The sequence below is a fragment of the Canis aureus genome, chromosome 8 (genome assembly GCF_053574225.1).
Source record: "Canis aureus isolate CA01 chromosome 8, VMU_Caureus_v.1.0, whole genome shotgun sequence".
Classification (NCBI taxonomy): Eukaryota; Metazoa; Chordata; class Mammalia; order Carnivora; family Canidae; genus Canis; species Canis aureus.
Genome location: NC_135618.1, coordinates 24,459,054 through 24,472,669, shown reverse-complemented (window position 1 = coordinate 24,472,669; position 13,616 = coordinate 24,459,054). Strand labels below are relative to the sequence as shown.

Genomic DNA, 13,616 nt, shown 5'->3' with positions numbered 1-13,616 from the left:
CTCAGATAATTATAACACAGTTTGATAAGGCTTGAACAAAGACACTGGGAGCAAAAAGACACTAGTTTACTTGGATTCTCAGCTTATTGAATTTGGATTCTGTGCAGCTAGCGTCTTTAAGTGAGGGTCTCTACCTCAGTTGATCTACAATCTAGATTCAGAAAGGACAGGAGAGTGCCAGCCAATATTGTGCCACCTTTCCTAGAAGGAAATGTGCTTTCAGGAATATTTCAACGGGACTTGACCTAGAATTCCTCATTATATTAATAACCAGCTCTGGAATAGATGTCACACTTCAGTCCCTGCCCACCTTCCATGAGAAAGCGACTTGCTCGTGACTTTACATTCATAAATACGCTCACAATGCCAAGGGATGTTTTTTTCTTCCATCAATTCATTAGATCTGCTCACATGAATTATTTATATGCAGTGCTAAAAATGATTCTGAAACATTACAAGAATTCAATATCAGTTTTCACAGTGGGATTTCATCATTTTAGCATTGCAGCATGGTAGCCTAATGCAATACTAATAGGATATGGTGCTAATAGGGTACAACGAGAATTCTCTCTAATATGCAAACATTTCCATGTTGTCTTATTATTTCTTTTAAGTTAATATGCTATGGTGATAATATGATGAAATGAATTAGCTTCATATCATTGTCTGCATGAGTTGTGCATATTAACGGCATCTTTCTTCCCCCACCCCTTTGAATTCACTTGGAATGAGCTTGAAAACTTACCCTGTAGTTATGCTTATGTTAATGAGGCTGTTTAGTAGGAAACATCCCTGCCGTTGCTTAGCCAGCTGGAGAAACAATAGATGCGTATCCTCTCTCTTTGGAATGGAATGTTTTCTGGCCTCCCTTCCAAGGGCCTATCTCCATCAGGCTGCTTTAGTATTCTCTACTTGTTCACAATCTCAATCCACCCATGTGTTAGACATTTTACCAGCAACATTTAACCAGATTGTATATTTCTATTAGATATGAAGCAAATCTTTTCCAAGAGAAACTAGATGCATGGCCAACTGGCCCAATGTTTTGGAATATTTAAACACACACACACACTCACACACACACTCACACACACACAAACCTACATGCATATATACATGAAATGCGTAGAAATATACACATATTTGTGTGTGTGGGTTATGTATAGACATGTTTACATATGTATACAGACATATACATATGTGCTTCTTTGTTTTTGTGTGTAAATGATTTAAAAGTTTGTGGAATCCATGCCATAACCAGCATTTCTTTTCTGGCTGTTAAATCCTGGGTGGATTAGGTCCAGTGAGTATGAATCGTCCAGATTTCAGTGTTTATTCATTTTCAGATATATAACCAAAAGCCAGATGCTTATCCAAATCTTAGCTGACATTTGCAAATCATGAATTTCTCACCCAAACCTGTGTGACCTTTCCTCTTGAGTTGCTCTCAGGTTCAACTAATTCAGTTTCAGAAATCCCAGATGTCAGTGCTCTCAGGAGACTTCTAAAGCCCCCTCTTGTCCTTTCAATCAAGCTGCTCCAAAAGGTGCCTTTCTGATGATGTTTTGTCCTTCTCTTCCAGGAGCATCTCTGAGTGGGAAAGTTTCCATCTTAGTGGCAGCTTGAGGTTACACAACAAGCAGTCCAAACTCTGACACTGGTGTGTGACTTGAAGCAAGACTCTTAACCTGTCTGTGGCTCAGTTTCTTCACCTGCAAAATAAAAGAATAGATGATCTCTGGTACCCTCCAATTTTACACACCATGGTCTGTGACTGAACGGTGAGAAATCTCCATTTTAATGGGGAAGATGATTCATGAGTTTCTGCATCTTGTTAGAGGGAAAGAAGATAGAACAAGAGGGAAAGAAAGTTATAGGTCTAGAAGGAAAGCAATGTGGGTGATTCTAAATATTAGGGTTTGAATTGTAGGTACTCAATAGGATTATAGGTAGATGATATATTTTCTTAATCAAGGAAGTTATTAAGAAGAATAGAGGTTTGTTATATATTTGTGAGATGCAAATACTGGCAAATATCAGTGGGTTAATTAGCAGGCTGAAGTTGAATATACTGCATTTGAAAGACTTTAGTAAAATGTTTATTTTAGTTGCTTGTCCCTGGTTATTGGAATTAAATATTTCAATGAAACTGATAAGAGGATAAAGATGGATCCTTTTAGAGAAAGTACTCCTAAAGTCTCTGATAATAGGAAAACTAATGTCAAATGTCTTTAGCCTGCATTAGATGTGAACATATATTTCGGCCACTTTTGTCTACATTCATCCAATAAAGAATCAGATTTATTTGAGGGCCTATAAAAGACTTCTTGTTTACATATCATATTTGAAAATGGAGATTAAAAAATAATATCTGGAGAGAGCCAGTCAATTCACAATTGAACCAATTCAATTTCTTTAGCAGACCGTTATTTCCTTGAAAGTTAGAGGTTGTTTGTTTGTGTCTGTTTTTTTTTTATATATAATTCCATACTTCTCCTACTTTCCCTCCTACTAAGACTTGCTCAAAGCAAATGGCCTTCTTGCCAGGGTCTTTGGATTTTCTGGTGTGATTATGCATCTTTGCCTTCATACTTCCCTCTTAAGGTAGCTAGCTTTAATTGGGGTTAGAAATATACTCACCATGTGCAACATTACTTAAAAATGAAACTTTACTGTAGCACTGATAAAAACTTTCTAGGCTTAAAAATGTCATCGACAGAGTCTGGTGCTTCTTTAATTATCCGATTTCTAAAGCTATAGTACATAATTCCTTGTATAATCAGAGCTTAAATTTTGAAGAAACTCATATGGGTGACATTTCCTCTCAATTTTGAATGGGGATTATTTTAAGAGGATACAGAATTTAGAAATATTTCAATGGAGCTGATATTTAAAGCATATTTAGTGGCATTTATGTTTTAATCTGCTTATTGACTAGACATTAAAGAGAGCCGTTAGTGTTTTAGCAGTGATTAAAAGGACCAGAAATTGTTTGATATAATGAGCAAGGCAGTATTTCCAGAATGTGGGACTAATATTTTTTAACTTAGAAAGTGACGTAGCCGCTTTCCAGAGAAGCATTACCATCTGAAGGATTTTTTTTATTTGGATTTTCCTTTGCCCCTGGGACAAGGAACTCCATTTAGAGATAAAATCTCCCAAATTACGTAAACATATACAGGTCTGATGAATTCCACTGTTGTGCCAATTTCTTATTTTACCTATTTTCGTCATCATCAGCAGCAGTAACAGTAAGTAATTATGAAAGTAATAATAACAAATCTTTACAGATTGCCAATATGAGGTTAGGTTACAAGGTACCAGAGATATCAAGGTAGAAAAAACAGTTTGTCCCGTTAACCTTAGAAATAAAACCTGTTATTTTACCAGCAAAAAATGGGCTTATTTATGGATAGCAGACGATTGCAATCCAGGACAAACAAGCTACGGTAAAAACTATAGGCAAGTGCACTCATCAGAACAGAAGAACGCTCTTTTATAGAGGAAAGCAACAAGTTGGGAAGGCTGTTATAAACAAAAAGTCCATTGGAATAAACAGGGATTGAAAGTATAGAGACTTCTTATTGGCTGAGTTGTGGCAGCCTCTCATGGCTACACCATTGCAGAAGGAGGAGGAGATAAGCCCTTCTTCCTCCTCCTAGGATAAAAAAGTAGTAGCCACATGCAAGGGCCTGGTCTCTTCCAGTTGGCTTTGCAATTGACAATGAGTAGTAGGGTGTGAGAGCTCCCCCTGCCGGGCCTCCTGGCTCCATTTTAGTGAGGTGTCCCTTTATTAATTTTTACAGTTCTTTCAAGAAACGTCCATATCCAATTGTTACAGTGGCTGGTGCACCTAGGCACTCGGCGTTTGTTGAATATGAATGAGTGAATGACTTGGCCATAGTCATCAGGGCAGTTTATTAAAAAAACTAGTCTACATCCGATATGAATTCCTCATTAAATGATCACTAACTTGACAATCAGTTGTTATAATCTACTGCATTTGGGCTATGTTTGCATAATGATAGAACACTCATCAGATCAGTTACATTAGAGAAACAAATAGTCAAATCGTTTTCCGATAATTGTTATATAAAATAATAGATCAGTTAATAGGCCATTTTGTTTTTCAATTTGTTTTGTTCCAATACTTAAAAACATAGAAAAGAATAAACTGAAGTTACCAAAGCAAAGAGCAGAGATTTATCAGGAAAAACAATAGCTTTTCTTGAACTGTGGTGTGTGGACCCTGGTCAGTCCCAGCAAATCCATGACCAAAGCTCCTTTTCTTAGTCTCTGTCAGTACCATTGCCCTCAGACAATAAGGTGAGTTTCTGAGAGTTAGATATATTTAAATTTGGCATGTTTTTCACCTGCAAATCATTTGATTCAGTTTTGTATTAAATCCTTAGTGGTACCAAAGTAGATTTCATTTAATTTTCTTACCTAATTTTTTCAAATGTTGCATATTCGTGGAGAAAATTTATTCCTTTGTATGTGAATCAATTTCTTTTAAATACAGAAAGCATCCCCTGACTATTTCTTTTCCAAAGAACATCAGCAAAATCTAAAATGAACACTTACAAGTAATTTGGATATGAATCTAAAGGAACAATAGCTGTAATAGTCTTTTTGTGAATATTGTTATAAAGTAAAATTAAGTAAATTGATGCAGGAAGTGCATGAGATAACCCAGAATAAGTCAAATGAGCATGGTCTGCACTTCAGCATCTCTACCAGGAGACTGCCTCTTTCATCTCACTAAATTTCTGTTCTAGATGCAGTGAGGAAAAACCACATACAACCACATAGCACTAGCATTGTTTAGACAATGGACACTATTTAGGGGCCAGAAGACTTGGACGCAAAGTGGAATTATCAGAGTATGGCACTGGGACATTAATGTCACAAAGAAGCAGATTGGGTTATGCTTGAAAGCTCTTTCTTTTTTTCTTTGTTTTTCCATTCTTTCTCTTCTTTCCTCCATGAAAAATTGTCAACAAATAATTAGAACTCACCTGACCTTTCAAAATAGTAGAAGGGAAGAAAGATGAAAAATAATGTAGATATATGTGCATTCTTTTTCATAAATTGTGAGCATTATTGAGGAAAAATTTTTATTAGTATTTCAAGTATCTAGATAAATTTTTTATTTTTTTTATTTTTATTGTTTAATTTTTTTTTAATTTTTATTTATTTATGATAGTCACAGAGAGAGAGAGAGAGGCAGAGACATAGGCAGAGGGAGAAGCAGGCTCCATGCACCGGGAGCCCGACGTGGGATTCGATCCCGAGTCTCTAGGATCGCGCCCTGGGCCAAAGGCCCGCGCCAAACCGCTGCGCCACCCAGGGATCCCTAGATAAATTTTTTAAATCTTATGAATAGCTTTCATTTATTTAGTGCTTATTACGTGCTGGATACTTTGCTAAAAGCTTCTTACACCTATACTGTGAATTTCTTTTAAGAACTTTAAAAGTAGTTGTTATTCCCATTCAGCATATGGGAAAAAAATGAGACTTTGAGATGTTATGTAATTTGCACAAGGTCACGTAATCATGTGACAGTAGTGAGAATCCAAATCAGATCTGTGTGATCTCGAGCCCATACTTAAAGACATTGAACTCTTAAATACACTAGTGAGTAGAATTGTACCATAATGCATTGTACATCATCCACCATCAGTCGTCTGTTCATGATATCAACAATTTAATTATGCTTCTGTTTAAAGAGGAATGAGATAAGGAGAAGGTCTTTTTCAAAGTAGAATTAAACCTATATTTAAACCTTTACCTATTGCAGTGATTTGGTTTCAGAATATTAACAGAGTACTTTGGAATAATAGGTATGCATAAGCCTAATAAGGATTCACTCCTCCCTCTCCACTTTAAAAATTTATGTAGATATTGAGAGAACAAAGTTGTTAAAAGGTAAGGAGAGCACAGTACGAAGTAATTGTTGGCTGAAGTTTTCAGTACTTTTAGAAAAGGGTCTAAAAGTGTATTATAGGTTCTAAGGACATGTAGTGCTCACTCCACATATATTTGTTGCATGAACAAAGCTTGGAGATAGAGTCAATGCATTAAAGAGCTTTGAAATTTTGGGGGCTCCTCCAGAAGACCTTTATAGAACAAACTAACTAGAACTGTTATCATCTTAATTCCATTAGTAATGGGCTTAATTTGCTCAGCCGAGTATAAAGGTAGTTTATAATCTTACTCTTAGGAAATAAGGAAACAGAGCTATAAAAAGTTAGCTAAAGTTAAGCAAGTTGATTTGTTTGCATTGAATTACAATGCAGCCATCCTTTTCATTACTTTCTGAGCCTAAGAATAAGAATAGCAACCTAAAATCATTTCATTTACCAAAATGATAGAACTTGTCAGATACATTTTAATCCAAACCTTTTGAGGACTGTAGTAAGTAAAGGAACAGTTAACTATTGGATTAATTTAATTGGTAATTCCATTTTTTTAAAAACCCCACAAAAAGTGAACAAAAAAAATCTGATGGCGCCCCGAAAACTCTGTCATAACCTTTATCCCTTATTCAGAGCAGCAAGCAGTGGTGTGAGAGTGAAACTATCTCATCCTAAATCTGGAGCCCATACAAACTAATGCCCTGTCCAGAGGGAAACACTGTCCTCCATACCATGGACAGTGCCCCTTGAAAGTGACTTCTCTTGAATTTTAGCAATTGGCATTGTTAACCACCTGCTCATTCTTGAAATTCACTTCTCCCTTGATTTCATGATACCACTTACTATAGGTTTTCCTTCTCCTGAACCAATTGTTACTTACATATTGATTGATTAATTCCTGCATCTATTTAATAGACATTTTTACTGAAGTATCACATATATTCACTTAATGTGAATCACTAGTTCACTGCTTAATGAATTTTTACGATGTCAACAAATTCATGTAAAACTATCCAGATCATGAAATGATCCACAACTACCTATAACAGAAGCATTCTTCATAGCTTTTTGTGACCACTGCTCTGAAAGAAACTATCTTGACTTTCATTACCATAGATTTTATCTGCTTTTTGATCTTTATATAATGGAATTATGCAATGCTTTCTTTGGTATCTAGCTTCTTTGCTCAGTAGTATGTTTGTGAAATTTATCTTTGTTGGTGCATGAGGCAATATCGCATGTATTTTCATTGCTTTCTATGATTCCATTTTATGAATATGCTATGCTTTATTTATCCCTTCTACTGCCGATGGGTATTTGAGTGTTTGCAGGTTTTGGCTATTATAAATAGTGCTGCTAGGAACATAGTTATATATGTCCTTTCATGTATATATGCATGTAATTTTTATGAGTGAACCCTAAGAATAGAATTACTGAATTACAAGGTATATGTATGATCAACTTCAGTTGATGTTATCCATTTTCAAAGTGATTGTGCCAATTAACACACTCACTAGCATTTTATGAGAGTTCCAGTTCCTCCAGACCCTTGACAACTCAGTCCCTTATATTTCAACTATTCTAGCTATAAAGATATCCCATCGTGGTTTTATGTGTCCTCAGTAACTATTAAAGCTGAGCATTTTTTCAGGTACCAATTGACATCTGCATATCCATTTTGTAATCTTTTGCTTATTTTTCTACTGGTCTGTCTGTATTTTCTTTATATTTATTTATTTATGTACTTATTTAAGAGAGAAAGTGCACATGAGCATGAATGGGGGAAGGGCCCAAGGGAGAGGGAGAAGAAGAATCCCAAGCAGATTCCCCACTGAGCATGGAGCCCATTATAGCGTTTGATCCCACAATCCTGAGATCCTGTGATCATGACCTGAGCTGAAATCAAGAGTTGGACACCTAACCAACTGAGCTGCCCCTGTATTTTCTTTATTGATAAGTAGTAGTTTTTTATATATTCCAGGTATGAGTTCTTTGATGAATATATGTTTTGAAAATATCTTCTCCTACTCTGTGACTTGAATTTTCATTATCTTAGTGGTATATTTGATAAATGGAAGTTATTAACTTAAATGTAGCTCAACATACCAGTTTTTTCCTTTTTAGTTAGAAATTTTTGTGTTCTGCTTAAGAAATCTTTTCCTAGCCTAAAGTCATAAAAATATTCTCTTTTATTATCTTCTAGAAGTGTTTGCATTTTAGCCTTCCATTTTTATCTGCAATCATCTGCTATTGACTTTTGTGTTTGGTATAGGGAAAAAGTTGAAATAAATATTTTCCTCATGGAAATATCCAATTGACTCAGCAATCTATTCCTGGACTCAAATTCAGTTTTTTTTTTTTTTTTCAAATTCAGTTTTATTGGACTAATTCACTCACCTTGTCTATATACCACATCTTAATTGTAACTTTATATTTTTTTTGACTACCCTGATTTCTGTAAATCAGTCTTACATAATTTTGTTAGATTTAGTTTTATAAATATGGTGTTTCTGATGCTATTATTAATAGTATCATCAAAAATATTCTTTTTTGGAGGGTTAGTTTGTAGAGATACAATTAATATTTACATATTGACCCTACTAATTTTACTTAATAAGTGTAATAGTTTATGAAGGTTATTTTTGAGTTTCTATGATCAACAATATGTAATTTTTGAATAATGACAATTGTTATTACTTTTTAATTCTTATATCTTTTCTTCTTGTCTCACTGCACTGATAGTTTAAAAAAAAATTGTAAGCATTTGTGTACAATTTGTGTTATTTTTTTTTTCATTAACTGCCTGGAAATATTTACCAGTAAAGCTATCTTGGCTTAAAGATTTGCCTGTGGGAAAATTTTCAAATATGAAATCAATTTCTTTCACAGAATGAGACTACTCAGATTTTCTCTTTCTTCTGATACCAATTTTATTTTATTTTATTTTTTTAAGAGTTTATTTATTCATTCATGAGAGACACAGAGAGAGGGGCAGAGACATAGGCAGAGAGAGAAGCAGGCTCCAAGCAGGGAGCTCCACGTGGGACTCTATCCCAGGACCCTGGGGTCATGCCCTGAGCCAAAGGTAGATGCTCAACTGCTGAGCCACCTAGGCATCCATCTGATATCAATTTTCAAGTAATTTCTCTCTTTCATATTGGATGAAGACTTTAAAAATGTCCTCCTTGATCTTTTTAATATCTTCAGGAAATTTTTAATTTTCTCCCCATTTCGTTACTGATATTGGTAATTTGTCTTTTTTCATTTTCCATTAGTCAGTCTTCTAGATGTATAACAATTTATTTAGTCCTTTCAAGAACTCTTAACTTGGGCTAGGCTAATGACTATTTAATTATATTTATGATTGTTTTCTTGGTCCTAATATGCTTTCCCTAAAGTTATATTTCTTAAAAATGAATTTAGCCACATAAATATTCTGTTAAAAATAACCTCAGGTTCATCATTGCCTACAGAATAATATCTGGATCTCTTTGAAGACTTCATTAAGCTGTGCTGGTTTGGTAGGAGCTTTATTATTTCACCATCTTGGAGTTTTCTAGTCTCATCCTTAGACACTCTCGTTCTTGAATCTAATGCTCTATTAAATTTCCACTGTCTTTTATCGTGCAATAAACTACTCATAATTCTTATACATTGCAATTTTTTATGCCTCCTTTTCTTTGACATTGCTCTTCTGTCTGGAACTCCTGTCCTTTACTTGGTCTACCTGACAGGATCCCTCCAGATTTGCCTTCATGGCTAGCTAACCTCTCTGTCAAGCCATTTAAGGCTACTTTTGCTACTTAAAAAAATTAATTGTGCTCTCTTTTATACCCTATAGTGGTCTGTCTTCCCCAATGGGCTGTGAGTTACCTGCAGGAAGGAACCTAGATACCTAATAAATTGTCCCTCACATCCTATAATAATCAAACAGTAATGCATTTAATAAAGGTCATTCATCATTATTTCTATTCTAATTCTTTTTCCTTAATCTTTTTCTAGGAAAGTGTATCTGAAATATCAATCAGAAGAAAAGTGATAAGAATTTTTAAAAAGATTTTATTTAATTTTTTGAGACAGAGCATGTGTGGGGTGAGGAGTAGAGGGAGAGGGAGAAGTGACTCCCCACTGAGAAGGTAACCTGACTAGGGGCTGATCCCAGGGTCCTGGAATCGTGACTCAAGCCGCAGGCAGATAGATGCCCAATGGACTGAGCTACCCAGGCACCCTAAAATGTGATAAGGATTTATAGAGTTTTTAGATTCATGTGCTAACTGCACCAGCCACAATGAGCAAGATTTATAGGAAAAATAAAAATAATTTCTACTTTGCCAGAATCTATAAAATTCCTGTTGTTATTTGTCGTGACCTGGACTATCACATTTGGCCAAGGGCCTGAGTTTACCCAACCACACTCCAGTAACATTGAATACTGTTGATTAATGACTCATTCAATGAATTTCTAAATTCCTTATAACCAAAATTCTTATCATTCTTGAGGTCTTTTAGAACATAAAGGGGTGGGTGTGGACGGGTGTACCTGGTGTTACAAATGCAGGTCATGTCTGTTTTGCTAGAGAGGAAAAGAGGTTAACTCAAATTATGAAAATTTGAAGAGTTTAATAGGAACTATTTACAAAGTTTTGGTAGTGTATAGGGTAACCATAAGAGATAGTATTGTCTCTTCAACAAGTGTAACAACAGTGTTCTGTTACCAAACTTCGAGATAAGTTATACAAAAGTGATTGCTAGAGTCCATAGGCAGAGTGGCTACTTAGAGAAGGCTGTTTATAGGAACTAAGATATTAGCTTAAGGATTAGATACAGTCTGCCCAAGATAACTGAAAGAAGGCTTGGGGAATAAATACTGAGACATCACTCTCTTCTATCCCTCCCTTCTTTTCTCCTTCCAGATCTCTTGCTAGGGTTCTCTATTGGCCAAATTAATGGGAAGTCAAAGGATGTTGATGTCATCCAACAGGTTACAGAGCTGGATCTGGGAGATCAGACAGTGAATCTAGAGGGGCAGATCTAGTACATGGACTTTGATAAGAAAAGGTATTTTTCCACTTTCCAGAAGGGAATGAATAATTTCTTTAACTTGACAGATGATAAAGGAGCCCAGATGTCAGCATCTAGACTTCGGATTGGGTGAGAGGCTAGGGAGACTGTGTTTATCCTGAGGCAAAACAGAAGGTAAAAAGAAATCCTGTGTTTCATGTCTTTTGGTTTTGCTTTCCCAGGTCTGGCCTTGTTTCTTCTGCTTGTCCTTCAGTTATTCTCGTATGAAAATCAAAGGTTAGCGTTACTATTAGCATTGCCCCAGTTACATGCAGAAAACAGTTCTAACCACAAGGAAATAATTATAAACAAAGCCCAGTTAATTATACAAGACATTCTTGGCTGCCCTAATTAAGGCACAGTTCAATACTACTAGCTGGGTAATCTTTTTTTTTTTTTTTTTTTTTAATTGTGAATAGATTTAGTGGGAGCTCGTCTGGTGAACAAATAATGAGATCAGTGTCTCAGAAAGAATCTGATTTAAAAAAATTATTCACCAATCATTTGTTTTCTCCTGCTTTATAGAACTCCTTTCCCCTATGGCACAGATATAGAAGAATGTGAATTTACTCTCCTAAGAGTCTGAAGCCCAAATTACAGGAAGCTGGGGGATGTTTATTTCATCCAGTGGGAAGGGTGCGAAGAATGGAGGATGTTCCCACTGGGATATGTGTGTATATTATTGGTGCTTTTGGTGCCTTTTGTGACTGGTTTCTTCCTCAGAGAAGTTTCTGTGTTTCATAGCTTCAGCTCCCATGTAGGCACAAACAATGTGACAATGTGAGAAGTGGCTATCTACAAACTATACTTTTTCTTTTTTTGTTGTTCATATACACACTAATGGGGAACAGAGTAGTCAAATACATAGTTTTGTAGATTTTTAAAAATAGTTTGAATATCTAGGATAAAACAGTACAATACTGGTGGGCTTTGGTGTCAAATGAAAGTAGTTTAAAATCCTGGCAAATAAATACTTTTCCTGTATGACTTAGGCAAGTAGCTTAACTTCACTGAGATTTTCTTCTGTAAAATAGGAATTATATATATATATATATATATATATATATATATATGGTATATAATATACCATATATATGTTATGTGGTACATATGTACTATGTATTTTATTTTATTTTATTTCATTATTTATTTTTTGTTCTGAGAATTGAGACAACATATGTGAAGGACATCCCCATTGTCTGGCACATGCTAGATGCATAGTCACTCCTGATTTTATCCCTCCTCATTTATTTCCACTCTAATCACCCATGTATTTCTTATCTTCCAAATGCTCTCATTGTCTGTTCAGGATACTCCGTGGATGAGATAAAAAAAGGAGAGGAAAATGTTACTGAGATGAGATGTGTGTGGAAAGAGTGGTAATGAGAATTAAAAATACTATACTTGGAGCTTTCCTCATATTATGTTCTCTTAGTAGGAAATTTTGGTTAATCTGAATTTCCTATTTTTAAGCTGTCATGAATGTACTGTAAATAAACAAATGGGTTGGCCATTATGCGATGAGTAGGGTTTATGCTAAATTTAGATAATTACCAATTTAGTACTTTTTAATGCGCAGACCCAATACAGAGAAGATAAAAAGAAATAAAGGATTTTTTTATACATTGAATTTACTCACGAAGGCAAATTTATCCAATTTATGTCTTCTTATATAGACATTTCTATGTATCTACCAGTTATCACCCTAATCAGTTTCCATCTCCTACTAGTTCTACCTCTGAATATTTCTCATACCCAGCCTCTTTGTTTCCATCCACATTATGGGAGTGGAAGATGGCCGAATTCATATTTAAGAGCAATCACTCCCTTATGAAGGGTGGAGTCATGGAGATTAATTCAGAAGCATTGAGTTTCCAATCAAAATAGCTTAACATTATGGTGCTCTTACTCTCTTCCAGGCTGTTTTATGGTCTCTCTATACCTAATTTCTTTCATTGTTTATAACACCCCATTTGGAAAGTACTAGTAGTATATTTCTATTCTAGAATGTACTAGTAGTATATTTCTATTGTGAAATAGAAAGGTTTCTATTTCACAGATGAGAAGGAGTTTAAGCACTGAGTTAGTTTCCCTAGATCACATAGATAGAGTTCAAACTTTAACAAAGATCTGTCTGATTCTGAAGTCCCTGTGACTGTATTCTGGAACAGACTAGGTGAAAAATAATGGGACCCAGAGCCAGGACAGTATAATTTAGGGTGCAGATGAGAGAATAGATTCACAAACTATTTGGTCAGTAAAACCTCCTGGAAAAATGCACTGAATATTGGAAAATGAGGGAATAAGAGGAGTCTGGGATGATTTTCAGTGCTCTTTGCTGAGAGAATAATGGTGCCATTTACCGAGAGAATGCAGTAGGGGGTGCACTTCGGGTAGAGAGGAAGGGAGAGAGAAAAATTCTGATTTCAGTTTCAGATAAATTAAGTTTGGGATGTTAGTCAGATGCCTAGGAAAAGAAGTTGAGTGGGTATTTGAATATGCCAGGCTAAAAATTAGACAAGAGGTAAAATCTGGAAATGAACAATATGCCTGAAAGCTATCATGGGATTGCCTGGAGGTTGAGAGGCAGACAAGACAGGCAGTGGGCTAAGGATGACAACTTGAAAAGAGATCGGT

General features: G+C 35.4%; 1 long non-coding RNA gene across 1 annotated transcript in view; it reads right to left on the bottom strand.

Moving 5' to 3' along the window:
• Nucleotides 1-1,317: 1,317 nt before the first annotated feature.
• Nucleotides 1,318-13,616, bottom strand: part of LOC144318518 (uncharacterized) — a 33,361-nt gene continuing 21,062 nt past the window's right edge. Inside the window, exon 2 of the long non-coding RNA XR_013384493.1 lies at nucleotides 1,318-1,712. This is a non-coding gene — a long non-coding RNA (uncharacterized LOC144318518). The remainder of the gene's footprint in view (nucleotides 1,713-13,616) is intronic.